Here is a 22,171-nt window from a genome sequence, read left to right on the forward strand (position 1 = left end):
GATGTGGATAACTCAGCTGCTAAATAAAATATGCTTAAGGGGACACAGCTGCTGGGGTGCCTATTTACATTAAATTTACTAAATCCATGAACACAGAACAAATGTCCCAAGACAGCTAAACAGTGTTCAATACTTGGGTTAACCCTTTTATTTGTCCAGGACCCTCAAGGTACAGGTTCCCACATAGTGAGGCAGAAACACAAAGTTTTTACTAAAGGATTTTTCTTCCCAGGACAGATCTCTAAGCATTACCAGAGGAGGACCAGGGAGAAGATCCTTAGTGAGTCCTCATTTTGGAAAGTTCTAATAAGTTTTATTTGTTTTGGTGTTTGTCTTTGTACAAGCCAGTCAAAGATTTTATTCCTACTAGAATTAAATGTAGATCTTACATTTGTTAAATTTTGACATTTCATAAATCTTCAACAAGATCTCTCTACTATGCTCTCACCTCTTAATTGTTTAAAGGGTCCAATAAACTCCAGATGACTAAGACATGAAGGTCTTAAAAAATGATGTCGCAACAGTCATCAGTCAATGAACTGTGTATCAAATGGAAGTTCTCAGCCATTCGGTGTGAGTTCTTAAAAAGATCCCTGAATAACCAATTCAGACAAAAAGAATGAGATAATATGGGACTTCTTCCATTACTGTCTCAAAATTCCAGATGCTAAGGGATTTAATTCAATTGCCTCCAAAATCCTTGATCACTGATATTATCGATGACCTAATCTAGGCCAAAATTTTTAATCCAGAGTTCAATGGCTGAACCTCCATCCAGATCCATGTCTCAACCACATAAGCACTTACGCAATCCCTCAAGTCAGTCTTAGGCCACCAAAGGATGGGTCAATGAGGATCATCTTTTCCCACTGGATTTGTAGGTGGTTTTTTCTTTTTTTTTAAAGATTCATAAGCTATAGCCTGGGTTCTCTAGCTAATTATAAAAACATGTCCTGTGTGCTGTCCTGAATTTTCTACCCTGTGCACTTTGCATCGTCCAAATCATGTAAAATTATAGAGTGATGTCATCAGATAGATCAGGCTCAGGGGAAACAGATGAAGATTCTATAAACACTTTTCGCCCTTAAACACGTAGCCTAAACAGAATGCTTCCTCTCTCTGTAAAAGGGAAATGGCAACAAATGAGATTTAAAAAACAGCATGGGGACATGTGAACATCAATTCACAAACATTTGAAGATGATTAAGGAAACATAGACATAAATGAAGATAAGAGGGAAAATGTTGCTCTTAGAAAGAAAAAAAAAAAAGCCTTGACACTGGAGGAACCCAATACAAAGTCAGTTTCAATTACATGGTGATGCTTTTGATCCATGCCATTGCCATATATACTTTTGCTTGTACTGAAATGTTTGTCTAAAACCCAAGTGTCTCCAAAGAAGACATTACCTACCTTTAAACAATCCTGCCTCATTTAGAATCTGAGGACTCAAACATTTTAACTCATAGCCACAGAGTCCTGGGTCCTGCTAAAAACAAAAAAAAAAATGGAGATGTGGTCTTTGCAGTTATTTTCCTAAGATGAGTGGCATACTCCTCCCACCAAATACAGAATTATCCAGAGTCCTTCACTGTCACTGACTCTTCTAGAGCCACTATGAGCCCTGGACATGTTCTGTATCAAAGCCAAAATCAGTACAGTCAGGGTGACCTTTAAGAAAGAGTAGATGTAAATGACCATGACCTGAAAAAACTATTTACATTTCATCTTGACTGTATCACATTACAGTATAAACATAAAAGTGGTCCTCAACAACTTTCGGGTTTACACTGGGTCTCAAAAATGAGCTCTGATGAATGATGTCAGGTGAACCCATTAAATGAGAAAGATAGAATCAAGTGTTAATTATCGATACTGGTAACAGAAACAGTGCCATGGATAGTATAAAACATCATAGGTTCTAAGTGTTCATTTCAGAAGGCAGTATGACTTTGAATGAAGGTATATACCTTTCCTAATGATCTTAGAGGAATATAAATCTAGGAATATGGAAAAAAAAGTATGTACACACAGGTGTATATATATGTCTATGTATGCATTCATTTAAATATATAACTACATAAAATCACATGACAGATTTACATGCAATCATTGATGACTCTTCAGATTCTTTCATTTCTTGCCAAGTTGACTCTTTTAGGATAATTGCCAACCAAGTTCTATATGGCAGATCAAATGGGCCGATAGTTTTTAAAGCATAGTTCCCTATCTTTCAATGCAATGACACCATTATTTGATCTCTTGACAGTTTCAATTTAGAAAATCAAACCAAAAGATGGGCTTAAAGAGAATTTAAATTAATTTTATTTCAGTAATGCAGCAATGGTTGTTGAAAAGTGTGACAATGCATAGCCAAGAGTCAGACTCACTGTGGTAAGTTAAATATTCTCTTTCAATCTGATATGTTCCCTAGAGGAAGCAAAACACTCCAAAATGACCATTTCCATTAGACATTCTTTCATATCTACATGCTCTAGCTAACATTTTAAAAATAGAGTCAGTGACCACTGGAAGCAGAAATAAGGCCTAGCAGTTGTCCATAGAGACTAATCCAACAGAGTTTTTCACATATATGTCTTCTGTACATGGTCCTGGTGCCCCCAATGTGGATTACACAGGAAATTTCAGTATCCTCAAAGGATTTTTTTCTGTCTTGTTCATTACTGTACTCTTAACATTTAGAACAGCAAAGCTGAATGCATTAATACAGAAAATGCTGGTCTAGGCCTTTAATATGCTAATACTATGGAGTGTATATTTCTTCAAGTAAGAAGTAGGTCTTTCTAAACTTTTCTAAGCTACTCACACTAGTCAGTAAAAAAAAAAAGACTCTATGAACATTAATTTTTAAAGTGTAGAGCACGTTTAAAAATTGGCATTCATAGACTTTCATATGCTAGAAAGAACTACCTCTTGACCATACTGTGGTAAAGGCAATATTCCTATAAATAACTCCTGAATGGAAGAAGCTAGCATTTCTGTGCCAAGCATTTCATCAACAAAGCTGCATCTGATGTCCACCACTACTTGGTCACTCTGTACACAATCAAATAGTAACAACAGATTTGGAGTCCAGCTTCCTGAAGGAACAACTTTTACAACCAAATTAAAAAGTTTTAACTGGAGAAATTCTACTTATAGCTTTGATAGACTAGATATTGTCAGGTGAATCCTAACACTATGAACATCTATTAGGACTGGATAAACTATAAACACAAACAGCTTATGCAGGCATCAGAGAATAACTGTGGCAACCAGAACTTGAAGGTATTAGATCCTAGAGGGGAGAGAATTGCATGGAACAAAGCCCCACATTTACTGTCCCTCTTTTTATTGTGGTATTTGCCAATTCCTGGAGCATGGCATGGAAGCCAATCAAAAAATAGTAAATGAGAGTTAATGCCAGGCTTACTAGATGGTACAAAATTGGGTTCAGTGCTACAGAGAAAGCCATAACATGAGGGAAAAGAAAAGATCCCAAATAAAATGGAACCCTACAGAAGTAATTCTATATGATGCAGGCAATTTCTTCTTAAGGCATTTGCTAACCCCTACATTGGGAATTTGTGAGATAAGACTCCACGAAGCCAAGTAAAGAGCAGCTGGAAAGAGATTGTAATATTAAGCAGAGAATTTGACAGTTGCCAAATGCTAAGAAATCAAAAATTGAAGTTAAGTGTTCATCAAGAGGGGCATAGGTAGAAACCACAGGCATTCATGTGAAACCCCTGAAAGGGCTATGCCTTAGAAGTAAGAGCAAATCATAAATAAACTAGTCATAATTGGATCAAGGAACTCTGCCTACCATAGAATTTATTCCTTTCAAGAGGAAGGTACCAATATCCAAAGCCTCAACAACTGCCAGGCATGCTAAGAAACAGTCAAATAAATGGAAATCAAGAGGGATAGAGGGAATGAGAGAGAGAAAGACTTAAAGGTGATACAGGTATTAACCAGGCATAGGCTCTAAAATACCTATTATTAAAATATCAAAGAACATAGAAAAGATGAAATATAAAAAAATGGAATTTCTAGAACTGAAACAGTGACTGAAATTAAGAATTCCACATATGGATTTAATTGGAGATCAGACACTGTGCAAGAGAAGATCAATGAACTGAAGAATAAGTCAGTAGAAAATACCCAGATTGAATAGCAGAAAGGAAGAAATAATGGAAAATAAAGGGCAAAAAAGCAAGTATGTGATATGATTAAAAGTTCTGATATGCAATTGGAATTCCAGTGGAAGTAAGGGAAAGAATAGGACAAAGGAAATATTTGAAGAAAATAAGCCAAAAACTTTACAGAACTAATGTAAACATACAGCTATAGATTCAGGAAAATAAACACACTCCAAGTAGAATGAATACAAAACAAAAACATATTTATCCATAGCATAATAAAAATTCTAAAAACTAAAGGTAAAAGTCTCCAACACTGCTAAAGAAGACAGAACTCTAAGAAGACAGAGCAATAGTAAGATGGACAATTATTTTCTCAATAGAAACAATGAAAGGCAGAGACAACAGAACACATACTTGAAGGACTAAAAGAGTCTAAGTCTCAATCTAGAATTATATAGTCAGTAAAAGTATCCTTTAAAATGAAAGCAAAAATTTAAACATTTTCAGACAACTTTGTTATTAGCAGAATTCAAATACTTCAGGCAGAAAGAAAAATGATCCCAGTAGTTAGCACGGTAATGTAGGAAGCAATTAATAACACAGAAAGGAAAAAAAAACTATATGAACAAATCTAAGTAATTAAAGTCTGTTCAAAATGACAATAATCATGGTTTTGGGGTTAAATGGCATGAAGAGCAGGAGGGGTAAAATAGAGTTAAACTGTTCTTAGGTAGATACATTATCTGAAAAACAGTAGAAGTAATAACTTAAGGTAGATTCTAATAAATTAAGGGTAAGTGTTACAATGTCTAGGATAACACCAAAAGAAATATGTAATAATGTATAACTAGCAAGCTAATAGAGAAGAAAGCTGAAAAATAAAACAGTTTTGCCTTCTTTCAGATTAATCAACTAAGGAAGAAAAAAGAAACAAACTACAGATGGGACAAAAAAGCACGATGGTAGATAAGCTCAAATATATCTATAGTTACATGGAATATTGACATTTTTTAGTATCTCATGTGTCATGTTTTTCCTTTTGAACCTTGTAATCCAATGTAATTATAAATATCAATAATTATCTTTTAATAAATCTAATAATAAAAGAATCTATTCAACAGAAAAATATGACAATCCTATGTTATATACTGAGAATAACAGACATAGCAATGTATCAAATAAATACTAAATGAAAGGGAGAAATAGACAAATACATAGAAATGGGGGACTTTAAAACACCCCTTTGTAACTGACAAAATAAGCAACCAAAGCAATCAGTAGAGACACGAAGATCTGAATATCACAATTAGCCAACTTGACCTAATTGATCTATATAGAACAGTATATCCAGCAACTGCAGAATGCATTTTGTTTACAAGTTCTCAAGATCAATAACCAAAACACATCACATGCTTGTCTATAAAGCAAGTCTAAATGTATTTGAAAGGATGAAAATCATACAGAAGCTATTCCATATTTCAGTGGAATAAGCTAAAAATCATAAAATATTAACTAGAAAATTTGGACTCCAAATTGCTTCAAAATTAAATAATCTGTTTTAAATAGCCCATGGGACAAAAACAAGTTCACAGTGAAAATTAGAAAATCGTTTTAGTATAGTGATAATGGAAATATGATATTTAAAAATGTGGGATTATCGCTAAAGGAACTAAAGGAAAACTTTAGCTTTACTTGCATATAATAAAAAAAGATGGAAGGCTGAAAATCAATGATCTAAGATCTCATTCAAACAAGCTTTTTAAAATGTCAAATTTAACCCAAAGAAAATGGAAGGAAGGAAACAACAACAAAAGAATACAGTCAATAACACAGAAAACAGGTGTATAATACCAAAAGTTGCTTCTTAAAAATCCAGTAATTGATGAATCCTTAAAAAAAATAGAATAAGAAAAAATGAGTGGAAACACACAGTTAACCACATTAAGAATGAAAAAGGGAAAGTCCTATAGATCTTATACATATATATTTCTTTAAATGAGGGTACTTTATAAATAACTTTAGGCCAATAAGTACGAGAATTTGAGAGAAGTGGACACATTCCTTCCAAAGTACAACTTACCAAAACCGATTAAAGAAGAAATTTAAAAATTGGAATAACTTTACATCTATTAAAGTGATTGAATCTATAATGAAAAATTTTCCCTCAAAGTAAACTACAGCCCCTTGTGGTCTCAACATTAAATTCTTCCATACAATTAAGGAAGAAAGAACAATCTTACACAAAACCTCCCAGAAAAAGAAGAAACACTGCCCAACTCAATTTGGGGCCAGCATACTCGAATCAAAAATCAGAAGAAAGCTTTACAAAAAAGAAAATTTTTAGACCAGTATCTTTCCCGATCATAGATACAAAAATCTTAAAATCACAGCAAATCAAATTCAGTGAGAGATAAAAGCTTAATATATTAGAAAAAGTTGGTTTTATGCCACAAATTCAAGGTTAGTTTAACATTTGAAAATCAAACAATGTAATTCAGGGCATTAAAAGATTAAGAAGGAAAAAATAATATGGTAATTTCAAAAGATGCCAAAGCAGTACTAGGTAAAATTCAACAGCCATAGAACTAAATTCTTACCAAGCTAGGAAAAGAATAGAACTTCCCAAGCTCAAAAAGAATATGTACAAAAACAAACAGCAACCTAATACTTAATAATGAAAACACTACCATTAATGTTCACCCTGTTCATCTGCTAATCTCTGTCCTTGCAGCATTGTTCTCATGGTCCTAGCCAGGCAACGAGGTAAGGCAAAAAATAAAGGCATACTGATTTAAAAGGAGGAAATAAACTAGTCATTATTCAAACACAAAGTGGTTATGGGCACAGAAAATCAAAAAGGATATATAGATTATAACAATTAGAGTTAGTAAATGAATTTAATGAAGTCACAGGAAACAAGTCAATATAAAATATCTATTTTGTTTTCATATATTAGCACACAAAAATTAAAAGGTGTATCATTTATAGTTACAGCAAAACCTCTCAAGTATCTGGCAATAAATATATAAGAAAAGAAAAGATGTGTAAGACTTCCAACACAAAATAATATAAAATATTACAGAAAGAAAATTAATTAGGGATGAACCCAGTTCACAGATTAGAAGACTCAATACTGTAAAAATGTTCAGTTCTTAAATTGATTTTCACACTCAACTTAATTTCAAACTCAGCAGGATATTTCATAGAAATCAACAGATGGAATCCAAAATTTCTACAGAAATGTATCCTATTCGTGTGGAGAAAAATAAACTTTAATCAATTCCCAATGGATCTTAATAACAAAATTTAAAAAGAAGCTTAAAAATAAAGCTTCTAGAAGACAATATGGAGAAAATCATCTACCTTTAGGGTAGGAAAATATCTTAAATTACACATAAATATTCATTTCCATAGATATCCATAAAGGAAAAGATTGATACACTGAACTTTTTCAAAATTAAAAACTTTGTTTATGAAAAGATAGCATTCTAAGAGAAACAGAAGAAGGCACAGAGTGGGAGAAGACATTTGCAGTATGCATATCTAATATCTACAATATATAAAGAAACTATTACAAATCAATAAAAAGATAATAAATTTTTAAATGGGCAAAAAGCTTAAACAAAAACTTCACAATGGCTTCCAAATAGCTAAGCTGATAAACAGAAGTCATCACAGAAAGGTAAAAGAAAATGATGCTTAAATACTAAAACACATAAACAGAATGGCTAAAAATAAAAACGTCGGGCATATGAGATGTTGGCAGAGAAGAACTAGACCTCCCATTATTGCAATCACTCTGGAAAATTCTTTGGCAGTATCCACTAATGCCTAATATATGCATCCCTAATAAGCCAGAAATTCTACTCTCAGGTATATCCCCAACAGAAATATATATGTACCCAAATGCCCACTACAAGACGTGTGGAATAATTTTTATAGCAACATAATTTGAAATAGCTAAAATTGGAAATAACTTGTGTATCCACCTACAGAAGAGATAACTAAATATTGATATATCCATATCACAGAGTACAACATAGCAATGACAACAACAAACCACTGCCACCCACAACAACCTGGATGAATATCACACCAAAATATTGATCAAAAGAAGCCAAAAACAGAAGAGTATATACCAGAGTGGATACCAGCCAAACAGAGAAGAGTATATATACACCAGTATATAGATCAAACTAATCCAGGGTGATAGAATTCAGAAAAGTAATTACGTTTGGGGGACATAATGACTGGAAGGATGTGTGATGAGGGCAGCTCTAGGGGTTCTGGTAGATTATCTTGATGTCTATGATGTTGGTAAGAGTGGTCACTTGGTAAAAAAAAAATCATAGTTATACACTTTTGTATCTTATCACATGTAATTTTGAAACTTTCAGTATATAAGGTCATTCAAAAGTTAACTGACTGGGCTTATGTAAGATTGTATCACTAGAGGAAGTTAGGGGAAGGGCCCATGGGAACACTTTGAAATACTTGCACTTATGAGGAGTCTTTAAAAAAAGAAGTCTATTTTTTTAAAAAAAAGGAGTCTAAAATTTTTCCAAAATTCAAGGTTTTTGTTTGTTTTTGTTGTTGTTATTTTATGTTATAACAGTCTTTGTGATAATGCAGCACTGCCATCATTCTTGTTACAGTAAGTATAAATGCTCCAGAGCTAAGATACTGGCCTGGTAAGGAAAGAATCTATGGTTGTAGTATTTTTGCCATAGAAAAGTGTGAACGTATCTGGAACCTGGAAAAGTGGGGCTGAATCTCAGTAGTTCTAGGTGAGACCAACTGACCTTACCGGTTTCCACTTTCCAAGCATGGCCATTGCTCTCACCATGCAAAATCCAAAGAGTCCTGGAGTATGTCAAGCCTGACAGTAGCTAAGAAGCAGGCAAAGGTGGCTCCTAAGTTTTGTCCTCTAGGTAAGCCATCCTGTAAAGATAGCTCATTTGGAAGGATCCTTGGCCTCAGAGCACAGCGTCACCCCACCACCACCCAGAGTCAGTACAATGTGCTCCTTAAAGAAAAAGCTCCAGCTTTGATGATTTTCCTTCTGAACTATAATCTTGAATAAATTAATGCCATTGCTAATCTCACCCGGATGAACAAAGGCTGTCTGCAAACAACAGCACTCTTGTTTCCTGGACTGGTGACATTAAAATATCATCTTGTCTTTCATCATCTTTGTCTTTATCTTCAGTTATTCCTGCTGTGGGATGAAAACAGCTCAAGATATTACTCCTACTGAGTCCAGGTCCTACAACATATTTCTTTCCAACCAAGAAGTTGGGGCTTTCTGCTCTCTATCCCTTGGTCCAATTGTCATAATCCACCTTAACCAACAAATCCATCCTCCTCTCCACAAAGACGATTCAAAAACTATCATCACCTATGTAAAACTTGAACAATGGCTACTTTCATTCTCCAGACATATTCATCTCATAATTACATATGATGCAATCTGGGGAGGAATGTTTAATGGAATAAACATTCACTCTGAGATTTAACTACATGAGAATAGGATTTTGAAAATAATGCTCAGAATCCTGCTAGCTTGGCCCCAGACTGGCAGGGGAATGGCTGTTTCAACTCTAATTATTTTCAACAAGTTCCTGAGTACAAACAAAACATCCCAGACCTATCCTTGATCTAGCACTTACTGCCAGGCCCGCCGTGTGCCAAGTACTTTGGCTGTATTAGCTCATCTAGTCCTCATCTCTTAAGAGGTAGGAATTATTTTTATTCACATAAAACAAACAGGTAAACTAAGGCTTGAGGTCATCCAACTAGTGAGAAGATAGGGGATTACAATTCAAGAGTCCATTATCTTAATCACACCCTGGACTCCTATATGGGTTAATGATATCCCAGAGTGGGTGGCTCCTTACCTTTCTACCAGCTATTCTTCTGTGAGGATAATGATATCTTCTTGGATCTTACTCAATTTGTTTCATTCTTCTTATTCATAAAATTGGCTTTGCCCAAACCATACATTTTCTTTGCAGAATCACACAATTCCAAAGGAATTTCAGGCCTTGAGCTTTGGCTTTGGAAAGCAGAATGCAGAACTCAAGGAGGAACTAGCTCTCACTCTTATCATCCCATTTATCATCACTTCTACCAGTGAGGGAGGAAGTGCGCGATTCTTCCTCAAGACCCAACTACCAGCAAAACAACTGCCCCTCTGGAAAAACAATTTCGTGAAATGAAATTGGAGAAATGGAAATGGGGTCATGTCTGACATTGAGCATGTGACTGGCTCTGTTCTAAGCCATTTTATTTGTCATAACATTACTATACAGTGGTGCAATAGGCAGTGTAATTCATTCTCCTTCTTCCATCCCCAATAAAGTATCCATATTTTAGCCCCTGGAATTTATGATTATGTTATGTTACATGACAAAGGGGGATTAAAGTGGCATATGTAATTAAGATTGTTAATCTGATGACCTTAAAATAGAGAAATGATTCTGAATTACCCTGCTGGACCAATGGAACCCCAATGGTCCTTTAGAGTGGAAGAGGGCATCAAATTCAGTACTATTTTATGAGGAAGACTCAGCTGACCACTCTGGCTCTGCAGATGGAAGAAGGCCATGAATTGAGAAATGTGAGAAATCTTTAGAAACTGGAAAAGAAATTATCTTTTAGAGTCTCCAGAAAGGAATACAGCCTTCCTGACCTTTTGAATTTAGCTCAATGTGATCCATGTCAGATTTCTGACCTATAGAAATTTGAGTTAAGTCACTACATTTGTGGTAATTTGTTATAACAGGTAGGTTGTACAGGTAGGTTTTATTATGATCATGATCCCTATTTTTCAGATGAAGAAATTATGACAATAATCTCTATTTTACAGATGAAATCTAAGCATTGCAGAGTCTTGCCTATCATCAACCAATTGGTAATAGAGTCAGAACCTGAACCACAGTGTTGAGAGCCCACACTCTTAGTACATTTTATCTTCCTGCCAAAGTCACTCATCCCTATTATTTCTTTCATTACAAAAGAGGTTTTGTTTAACAAGTCTAATATTTATTGTGTAAAAGGAGGGAGAAAGAAACAATTGTTTAAGATTTTATTTATTCAGGAGAGAGAGAGAGAGAGAGAGGAGAGAGAGAGAGAGGTAGAGACATAGGCAGAGAGAGAAGCAGGCTTCCTGTAGGACCCTGATGTAGGGCTTGGTTCTGGACCCCAGGATCACACCCTGAGTCAAAGGCAGATGCTCAACCACTGAGCCACCTAGGCATCCCAAACAATCTTTATTCAGTTTTCAGCATGCAAGTCTTTGATTGCCTTAGGTAACTTTATTCCTAAGTACTTTATTCTATTTTATGTCATTATAAATGGGATTATTGTCTTTATTTCTCTTTCACAAAGTTTGTTTTCAGTGTATAAAAACATAACTCATTTTTGTATATTGATTCTGTATCCCACAACCTTGTTGAACACACTTATTAGTTCTAACAGGATTTTGGGCAGGGGGTGGTGGAGAGTCTTGACAGTGTTCTGCATGTGAGGTCATGTCATCTATATATAGATAATTTTACTTCTTCCTGTTTTGAATTCCCTTTATTTCTTTTTCTTGCCTAACTGCTCTGGCTAGGACTTCTAGTACTGGGCTGAATAGAAGTGCTGAGAATGCACATCCTTTCTTTGTTCCTGATTCTTGAAAAATTGACACTAAGTCTTATTTAAATGTGTGGTGGTGAAGTCCTCTGAATTTGGGTGTTTCTTTTTTGGGAAGTTTTGGGTGACTGATGCAATCTCCTTACCAATTATTGGTTTGTTCAGACTTTCATGATTCAGTCTTGGTAGATTGTATCCTTCTCAGAATTCATTAATTTCTTCTAGGCTATCCACTTTGATAGATGATAACTGTTCATAGTAATGTCTTAGGATCCTTTTATTCTCCCTTTGTGGCATCAGCTATAATGCCTCCTCTTTCATTTCTTTTTTTTTTTTTTTTAATTTTTTTTTTTATTCATTTATGATAGTCACAGAGAGAGAGCGAGAGAGAGAGGCAGAGAGAGAAGCAGGCTCCATGCACCGGGAGCCTGATGTGGGATTCGATCCCGGATCTCCAGGATCGCGCCCTGGGCCAAAGGCAGGCGCCAAACCGCTGCGCCACCCAGGGATCCCTCCTCTTTCATTTCTGACCTTAATTTAAGTCTTCTCTCTTTTTCCTTAGTCTAATTATACAAAAATCAACTTAGTCTCAATGATTTTTTTAAATTATCTGTTTCTTTCATTTCTGCTTTAATCTTTATTATTTCTTCCCTTTTGCTAACTTTGAATTTAGTTCTTTTTTTCCTAGTTCCTTGAGGTGTCAAATTAGGTTATTTGAAATCTTTCTTCTGTTTTGAGATAAATGCCTATCACTATAAAATTCTCTCTTAATATTGCTTTTACTACCTCCCATAAGTTTTGATGTGTTGTATTTTCATTTGTCTCAAGATATTTTCTAATTTCTTTTTTGACTTCTTTGACCCACTAGTTGTTCAAAGTGTGTTTATTTTCCACACATTTGTGAATTTTCTAGTTTTCCTTCAGCTATTGATTTCTAGTTTCATTCCATTGTGGTTGGAAAAGATCCTTGTTATGATTTCAATCTTCTTAAATTTGTTGAGACTTATTCTGTGACCTGTCATGTGATTTATCCTGAAGAATGTTCCATGTGCACTTGAGAAGAATGTATGTTCTGCTAATGTGGCTATATTTAATATTCTAATTCCTGGTGAAAAATATTTGTATAAATATCTTCTGGAGTCTCTAGTCTAAATGAAGTCTTCCATTTGTATAAAGATGCTCACCATCCCCATTTCTTCCTTCTGGGCACTCACAAGGATTGTGTTTCTCAGTCTCATTCAAAGTTAGGTTGGGTCTATGTGGCTAGGTTCTGGCCAATGTAATATAAGCAGAAATGATATACCCACTTCCTAGCTGGCCAAAACCATGCCTATTTAATACTCCTCAATCTTCCTCTCTCTCGACACAATTATGGAAACCACATGTTGAAGTCAGTGTACCAACGATGGAAGGATGGATAGACACCTCCCAAAAAAACTAACGAATCTTATCACATTGGTATGTGAGAAGAAATAAAACTTGTTTTTGTAAATGTATTATACATATTATTGCAACATAGTCCAGCCTAATTTTATTAACACAAATCTCTCAACAAGACTTTTGCTTTTCCTTCGTTATGCTTATCACATTTGTTATGAAATATACCACTTGGAGTTTGCTTATTTCCTGATTCCTCAGTAACCATTGTTCACCTGTGTTATAACTGGCCAGGTGGTAATTCAGTGTCGGTACACAACTGCTCAATGAGTACTTGTTCAATGCATGAATACATGGATATTTCACAAATGAATAAATCTACTCTATGATTTTTGTCTCTCACATTTCTGTCCTTTTTTGGTGAAAAACAAAGGCATATTTTGTTTTTGGAAGACAGGATCTCTACCAGGTACTAAGCATTGGCCTTTTTTTTTTTTTTTTTTAATAAAATTTTAAGCAGTCTGCAACTGAAGTTTAAAAATGAGGATGGGTCAGAATGAGATTTTAGGGTTGATGAATAGATGTAAACAATAGTTAAGATTGGTCTCGTCTCATCATACCAGAACTAGTGGGAAAATAAAACCATGTCTTTTCAATTGATGAAGTTAAATAAAAAGAGGAAATCTTAAGATCCAAGATTTTAGTCACCAAATTGGGCAAGGAGGAAAAAATCTGTAACTAGAAGCCAAGGTAAGCTTGTTAGGATCTCACTCCTCTACCAAGAACTGAGGTGTTGGAGGAAATTGTTGGGTCTCTTGGGATGTGGGCACTTAAATTATGCTTAACTTACACATTTGCATTTAAAAGCATTCTTCTTTAAAAAAGTTAGCTATCTATCTCTTTTCCAAATAATCCCTGCCCTCTGGCTCCTGCATACTTGGGCCAAAGCTATGGGTATTCATGTTAGGATTCCAGATTTCATGCATCTCTGCTCAATCAACATGTACCTATTATAAACAACCCAAAATCCAGTTTGGCAGTAATCCCAAGGTCTCCAATCAAAAGGATCTTATTCAATTCCATCCTTTCGAAAAAGTGTTTATTTGGGTTATTTTTCTGTCACTTTGTCTTTGGTAGGCTCTACAGAATAAGCCAAATAGCTAATAATCTAAACCTTAAAACTTGTCTAATTGAATTGAAATTTCTATATTTTATTAGATATGCAGCCTGAACAGCAGTTTGGTAGCCTGCTACCAAATTAAATAACACCTTTGTATATATAATATGATACTATCTAGCAACTTCTCATTCTCAGAGATAATAGATCAGTAAGTTGAAACAAATTATTCAGTTGCAGACCCAGAGAAGTTTCACTCGATGGTTTTATATATCCTTCAATTGAATCAAGGCAAGGAATATAAAGCCTCTGGGCTCCTTGAATTGTTTCCCATATCCCTGACTTTTGGCTTCATATAAATAATTACCTTTTCTGGATTTCACCCTTATCCATTGTCCAACATGGTAGTATTTCAAAGCTTTAAACAATGCATATCCAAAGCTTCTGTGTGGATACAGGTGGACCTGAAGTCACATATCCAAGCTTTGATTATTATAGCTGGGATCCAATTCCAATTGGAAAAAGGGAATGAAAACAGTATTTGAAGGTACCTTTCCATCAGATGAATGCTTCCTCTGATAGATAAATAGAACATACTACTCACTGTTCTCAACTCACCTCCCTGCTGAAGTCAGACAAGCAAACAAAATCTCAGGCAGCCGTATGCCCCAGAATCCTCCCGACCCCCAGCATTTTATGTACCCCACACAGTGAAATTCTTGGATAAGTTGGCCAAGGAAATTCAATATGTTAGCAAGAATCCTATGGAAAGCTGCCCTCACTCACAGGCTTTTTCATAATATGGCTTCCAGGTAAGCTTTGGAAACATTAGCCATATGTAGCATTGGGATTACAAAGAAAATTCCACAGATGAAAGACAGAGTCAGGGGTCTTTTCCAGCCAACAAACCCAATGTCAATCTTAAACTATAATGTAGGATCTCTTTCTCAAACTCTAGGTTGCTCTATGAAGCCTTTTCATAGATTGGCACAAAGATGTAGATATCTTTTGCATTGAGTCATTAGACTGATGGCATAAAAAGCCAGGGTTGACCAATTTATATGAACTTTGTCCAGAAATTAAAAGGCAATGGGCACATCCAATGAATGTAATCAACAAACTTAAATATAACATGTGGGAAACACACATGACAAGCTTCAAATCAAATCTCTCCTCTGACCTCCAAAATGCCAAGAATGTCCCCTTTAGAACTGGACTGGACCATGGCCAATTAGGTCTGAATTCACTACATATGTTTTGGGAGGTGGGACTTTTGTCTGGACTCACTCTAATGAATCATTGGGCCTTCATGGAAATGCTCTAACTATAAAAATTTTCAGGAAGTTGTTGGTTCTTGCCTTCTTTCACTTGTTACCCCTTAATACACCTTCTATGCATTACTTAGATTAAGGACTTTGTAAAGGAGGTCTTTGTAAGAGAAATAACTCAGGCAACAGTGCAGCAGAGCATGAAATCCCAATCTGGATGGTTGGCTGCTTTGTAAAATGTGACCGAGAATGGAGAAGCCAAAAACGGAGGTAGGGAACAGAGTGATGGAGCTCACAGTAGCTGATGGAAAGCTTCCCAACCATATCATGACAGTTGGCCTGTGCAGGGTTCTGAATGAAATCCATTATGTTGCCCACAGAGCATGGGATTCTGGCATAGTCTGTGCAAAAATGTTTCCCTCTGTGTGCTGTAAAAGTTATCAAAGCCTCCCACTGCTCTTCACCCTGAGAATGAAGGTCTAAAGCTGGAGAGCTTCAGTTCTCACAGTGCCCCCAATAAAGAGTTACAGGATCATTTTTAAAGGCAAGCAATTGTACAGCACTTTAGGTAAAGGTACAGTCTCCAGAGGCATTGCCACTCAAGGGCAAGTTGGTCTCAATGGCAACCTGCTATGGATTATGGGTGATTAATAACTAATGAAAGTCAAAGAACCTGAATCTGAGAATATTTTAAATAAATACACATTCTAATCCTACTACTAATAATGTCACCGCACCCACTTGTATTCTAAAGGATTCAGGAATTCCTGAATGGAAGGGAAAGAGGTAACTGCGTAATGCTAGGCAAGCATTGGTACATGTAAAACATGGCAACATCATGCATTACTTATTTCATGCTGAACAAGGTTGTTGAGATCTGCCAATATTTGGAGAACAAAAATGTCATTTTAGGGGGTGAGGCACCCTATGCCAACCATCTGTTGAAATGTTAGTTTCAGGAACAGAACCAGTACATAGCTTTATCCAAACTCCAGTTTAGCTGAAGAAAATGGAGGATACTATCTCCTTGTGTCAAAAGTTGGCTTTGTTGGATAAAATGAAGTAAGGCATTGCCGGGTCTTCCTGGACATGCTTCTAGTGAAAAAGATACTGGATCATGAAAGAACTGGACTTAAATGCAGGAATGAGGATCTAGTTCATTTAGCTTTACAGTATGTGAACATGAGGGTGCCTAAAACACATGAATGAGCTAGTAGTGGTGCTATCGCACAAAAGGCAGAGAGTCCAGAGCCGATCAGTCTATTCTTGTATGAGGATTGCGCGATGGGAAAAGAAGCCATGGTTCCTCATAGAGGATGAACCTCAGTATCACTGAAGTGCTTATTCGGGTATGAACAAAGCTATGGTCTTCAGGTACAAATCTTCACACCAAATCGCAAGCTCATTAAGTTGGGATCAGCACATTATTCAAAGCAACTTACATTCTAACCAGGAAGATGCCTTATTATTTTACAAATTATATCAGATAATCTAAACAAGGTTAAGGCAAAGGTTTTGGTTACAGAAACAATTAGGGGGGAGGCTCCAACTGTTGAATGAAATAATGATCCTGTGCTAAAATACTCATCATAGAGACTGGTCATCAGTGAGAAAAGACACTGTTAGTGTGCTCTCTGAAACTCCTGAGTTCATTTTTTTTTTTTTTAACTATGCAGTCATCACTCCCTCAAAACACACACACACACACACACACACACACGCAAATAATGGCAACAAAACTTGTGAGAATTCCCTGCAGTGCTGGCTCTATCACTAGGGGTGGAAAAAGATGACGTTATCGTGCCCCAGGAACAGGGATCGGGGTCTACAGAGAAGCTACCTTGCAACTCAAATTCAAGAACAGAATTCCTAAGACACTGATACAAACAATTACACTTGGCCACACTAAGAGCTAACTGCCTGGAGAAAGGAAATGACTCTTGGAGAAAGAGAAAGGAAGGACTTAAAATAAGGCCAAAGAGTTAAAATAAAAATGGTAAAGTGTGACTATTTACTACTTCCAGACAGTGAGTATTCAGGACATTTGAAATACTGCACCAATTAAAAACAATGAGCTCAATCTTTTGATGACTGAGCCACTTTTAGAAATAGGAAGAAGTACCCATGAGGTTGGCAGTTCAGGAGCTGTGCCAGCGACACTCAGAGGGGCCCTTGTAGCCCTGTGTTCGGAAGGGTGCGGGACGCAGTGAGACCCCACTGGGAATGTCCATTGCTTTGACTCCAATTCACTCTCCACTGTCCACAGGGATCTCTCCCCTTGAAATAGTCTTCCACGCAGTTCAAAGAAATAGAAGTTTCTGGGGTGGGGCTGGTGGGGAGAACTGCCATGCACTTCAACAACAAGTGGATTTGGATCATTTCTTTCCAGATTTTAAACAATGGGAAGGGAGTCCCACATTTGGGTCACTGCCTTACATTAGGTGAGTTATGTTTGTGTCTCTTGGCCTAACTACCTCTCGTTAAAAAGATTGTACCCCAGTACAACTATGTGCTATTTCTGATCACCAACATCTGGGTGATCAGAAAGACTGTTTCTACTAAGTCCAAAAAAGGAAATGACTAGCTCAACAAATTTTTATCAAGACACACAGCCCACAGAGATCACCAAGCCTGCAGGAAGCCACAGGGGGAAAGGCGAAAACCCATTCAGGTATCAAAAATTAGGCAAAAATAAAGAAATGGAAACTATTTACAGAGAGGAGATCCAGCATCTCCGCCATCCCCTCACCAGCCCCCCCCCCCCCCGAAGATTTTAGCTGTCCTTACAAGTCAGTTAAAAATGTTTAAGGAACGGACTGCAGCATTTCTAATGCGGCTGTCACACTACATTTAATGCAGAAAAGATGTATTTTTAAATGATCCGGTTACTCCGAGGGCTTTGGCTTATAAAAAGCCTTTTTTATTGAGATTCTAAATTCCAGTCTGAATAACCTTTCAATTTGTTCCAGTAATTTTTCCCCTCCTGCATTTGCATTGGCAATACAGCTGGAGTCATTTCAAAGCCCAGGCCCTGAGCACTGAGCCTTTTGTACCCAGTCTCCCCCTTCAGCATAGACTGTGGGTGCCAGATTTGACATTTCTATGAAGCTGTTTGCACAAGAAAAACCATTTACTTTTCAAAGATCAAGATTAAAGTGAGCTTAGGAAAAGAAAGAGAGAATGTAGTATTTTTCATTACTCTAGTGATTACCTGGGGGCTGAGGTAGGGATTTGGACAATGAATTAAGTCACTTCAAGATTTCTGGAGTAGTTAAAAGTGCTGCAAACAAATGTGGCTCTTGGTTAATAACTCTGTCTACACCCCAAAGCCCATGTTTATCTCTAACCATCACTTCCCTTTGGACTCTATTTTGAGCCTCCGACTGGAACATTTTCCAGCTTGAGGGACACTCATGACAAAATTTCAGTGTGGAGATATGTACAACATGTGAACACCACCACTTTTTATGTGGCATCTTCTTCCTAGATATCAACAGAAAAAAGAGACCCTTGCAGAAATGGGAACATTGTGCAGGGATTCTTGGTAATTCCAAAAGAAACCTGGTAGGAGGATAACAAATGTGGATCAAAGCACTATCCCATACCCAGCACAGAAATAGTTTTGTCCAGCTTTTTTTTTTTTTTTTAATCTGAGTAATAGGCCACCATTCCAATTGTGGGGACACTAGGTATTTTGAAGAAAACAATACTACTCGAGAATCTGGAAACTACTTGTGCATTTATTTTGTTGGAATAGAGTTAGTCCTATAAGATTCTTAATGGTAAATTCTAGCCCCCAAAATGAATCTTGTGTAGATGGCCTTGAACAAGGCAAACTTCATGGTAAAACTTTTAAATGACCTTTTATAGGGAATGAACTTCTCAACATGTGTTCACATCGTTTTGTTGTTGTTGTTTTAAAGATTTCACCCATTCACTCATGAGAGACACACAGAGAGGCAGAGACATGGGCAGAGGGAGAAGCAGGCTCCCTGCAGGGAGCCCGATGCAGGACTCTATCTCAGATCCCAGGATCAGGCCCTGAGTCGACGGCAGACGCTCAACTGCTCGACCACTGAGGCACCCAGGTGTCCCCGTATTCACATCTTTTAAGCACATGTTCTGAACAGGAGCTAGGTATGCTGGGTACAGAGAGAATGGGGAAGCCCAGTAGAATTCCTACAGTTTCTTGCAAACAACTTTTGGCTTCTTGTAGTTAGTAGGGCTCATTTTATTTTCATTAAGATCACTAGTTTTCAAAACCTTAACATAACCAGCTTCTCATGTAATTTGTTTTTGACCCATTCTTTTTAGCAGAAGCTAACATTTACAGAATATTTTTACATGTGATTGACATGAATTATTTTATTAAATACTCACATGATCTATAAGGCATATATTATAGCTATTCCCATTTTATAGATGAAGGCTAGAGTAGTTAATTTGCCCAAGGCCATAGAGGTAGAAAAATGGTGCAGTCAATATTTAAAGACCGCATAATTCTCAAAGTGTGTTCATAATCAATTTGTCTCTCTGGCCCATCTATATACAGAATACTTTATTCTTTCTTTTACTTTTTTTTTAATAGCTTTTGACATTGTTGCATTGCTTTTACATTTTTTTAATTACTATTGAAGCATAATTGACACATAGTGTTATATTAGTTTCAGGTGTATGGCATATTGATTCAACAATTCTGTGTATGACTCAGTGATTACTGCGGTAAGTGTAATCATGATACAACATTATTACAATTTTATTGATTATATTTCCTATGTTGTCCTTTTCATCCACATGATCTATTTATAACTAAAAGTTTGTACACCTTAATCCTCTTTATCTCTGATCCACTTTTGACTATCAGATGATCTTTTTTTGATGGACTGTACTTATTTTTGTTGGTAGAAATAAAGACAATGTATAGGACCAGAGATAATTTTTAAGGCCTACAAAGAAATTTCAGTTCAGTTGCCAAAAAGGCACTATGATAAGATTCTGACTTCTTTTCACCGTGGCCCAGTTCCATTTAAATCCAGAACAGAGAATCCTGCTGCCTCTGCCTTTAGAATTGACAGCTCATACCTTTGAGAACTTGCTGTGACTTTGTGGGAGGCAATTCAACAGCTAAGGGCTAGAGTTCTGGAGTCCACTGGCTTGGTGTTAGGATCACATTCTTCCACCGACCAGTTGTGAAACCTCGGACCAGCGACTTTCCAACCCTATTTAAGGGGCTGCTGATAGTACCTACCTCACTGGGCTGCTATAAGAATCATGTGAGACAACTCACAGAAAGCACTTGTCATAAAACCCAACATCCCCTATAAAGTCCATTACATCAAAATTTAATCTTCTTTTAACTATTTGCCATTCTTCTACCAACTGGTTAGCCAACGTTTCATAAATTATAAAACACTAAGGGTATAACCATGTGTATCGGAAAAAAATAAAGCCCCGCATCTTAACTGTTATTTATTTGAGGCATTCTGTGGAACAGTGCTGCCCAATAGAACTTTCTGGAATGAGGAAAACATTATATATTGGGCTAATGTGATTACCATGAACTAAATATAACTACTGAATGCTTGAAATGTGGCCAGTGTGATTGAGGAACTAACTTTTGAATTTTCTTTAATTTTAATGAACTTAAATGTGAACTTAAGTACCCATATACGGCTCACAGCCACCAAACTGGACAGTACAGTCAGCCTGGGAGTGTGCAAAAACAGGCTGAAGAGCACAAATCAACAAAGAAAAAACATTAGTGGGAAAAACCACGTTTGGACAAGAATGACTGCTTAGCACTCACCCAGCAAACATTTGAGGGGACATAAGGGGTTGGGCAGCTGAAGGTGACAAGCTATGTGAGTCAGGACAAATCTGAACCTCATTCCCCAGTACCCCCCACCCCCTGTTGCCCCAACTATGATTAGTTGGTACAGGGAGATCATAAAGACTAGGAAAGGGTTCTGCTCCTTAAGGAGCATGCCTGTGTCACACACAGGTGAGGAACACGCAAGCTTCCCCATAAACACACAATTTAACATCATGGCTAATGTGATGCTTTTGGTTGGCCTGTTTGTGGTCATCCATTCAACTAGGGCCTAAAGTATCTCATAAAGCACCCTTGTTGTGGGGTGGGACTTACAAGGATAGAGCAATAGCTAAATTAACATGACTTAGCACATGCTAAGGCCCTTTCATACATCTCCTCCTCATTTAATCTCCTAGCAATACAGGATGAAATCAGTATTATAATTTGCATTTTACGTAGACTATAAACTGAGGCATGGAGTGGTTGGTTAGTAACTCAGCCAAAGGCACACAGCAGGCACATCAAATCCGGCTCGATAAAGTCTCCATTCAGAAGAAGTACTCCTGAGAACCACACCAATAAATGGAGTATGGCTTAGAACAGAATGCTACTAGCCTAATAGGGAAGGTAAGTCAGACACAAGACAAGGTAGAAAGTGGTACATATGTTGTCAGGGGGAATAAGAGAAGAGGTCACAAGGAAATGGCTTCTGGGCAGTTTGGATGTAGAGCATGTGGCTAAGTGAGTTAAGCAAGTCATTTTCCAGAAGAGGGAAAGGCTTTGATTCATCATGACAAGATTGGGACACTCTCTG

At 36.7% G+C, this 22,171-nt stretch overlaps 1 protein-coding gene and 1 long non-coding RNA gene across 11 annotated transcripts in view; one reads left to right on the plus strand and one right to left on the minus strand.

The window, feature by feature from the left end:
- LOC140610157 (uncharacterized) overlaps nucleotides 1-10,519 on the plus strand; it is a 32,533-nt gene extending 22,014 nt beyond the window's left edge. Inside the window, exons 4-5 of the long non-coding RNA XR_012011932.1 lie at nucleotides 2,334-2,394; nucleotides 10,160-10,519. This is a non-coding gene — a long non-coding RNA (uncharacterized lncRNA). The remainder of the gene's footprint in view (nucleotides 1-2,333; nucleotides 2,395-10,159) is intronic.
- CACNA2D3 (calcium voltage-gated channel auxiliary subunit alpha2delta 3) overlaps nucleotides 1-22,171 on the minus strand; it is a 945,543-nt gene that overhangs the window by 306,305 nt on the left and 617,067 nt on the right. The gene's annotated exons all lie outside the window — the stretch shown is intronic.

The sequence above is a fragment of the Canis lupus genome, chromosome 19 (genome assembly GCF_048164855.1).
Source record: "Canis lupus baileyi chromosome 19, mCanLup2.hap1, whole genome shotgun sequence".
Lineage (NCBI taxonomy): Eukaryota > Metazoa > Chordata > Mammalia > Carnivora > Canidae > Canis > Canis lupus.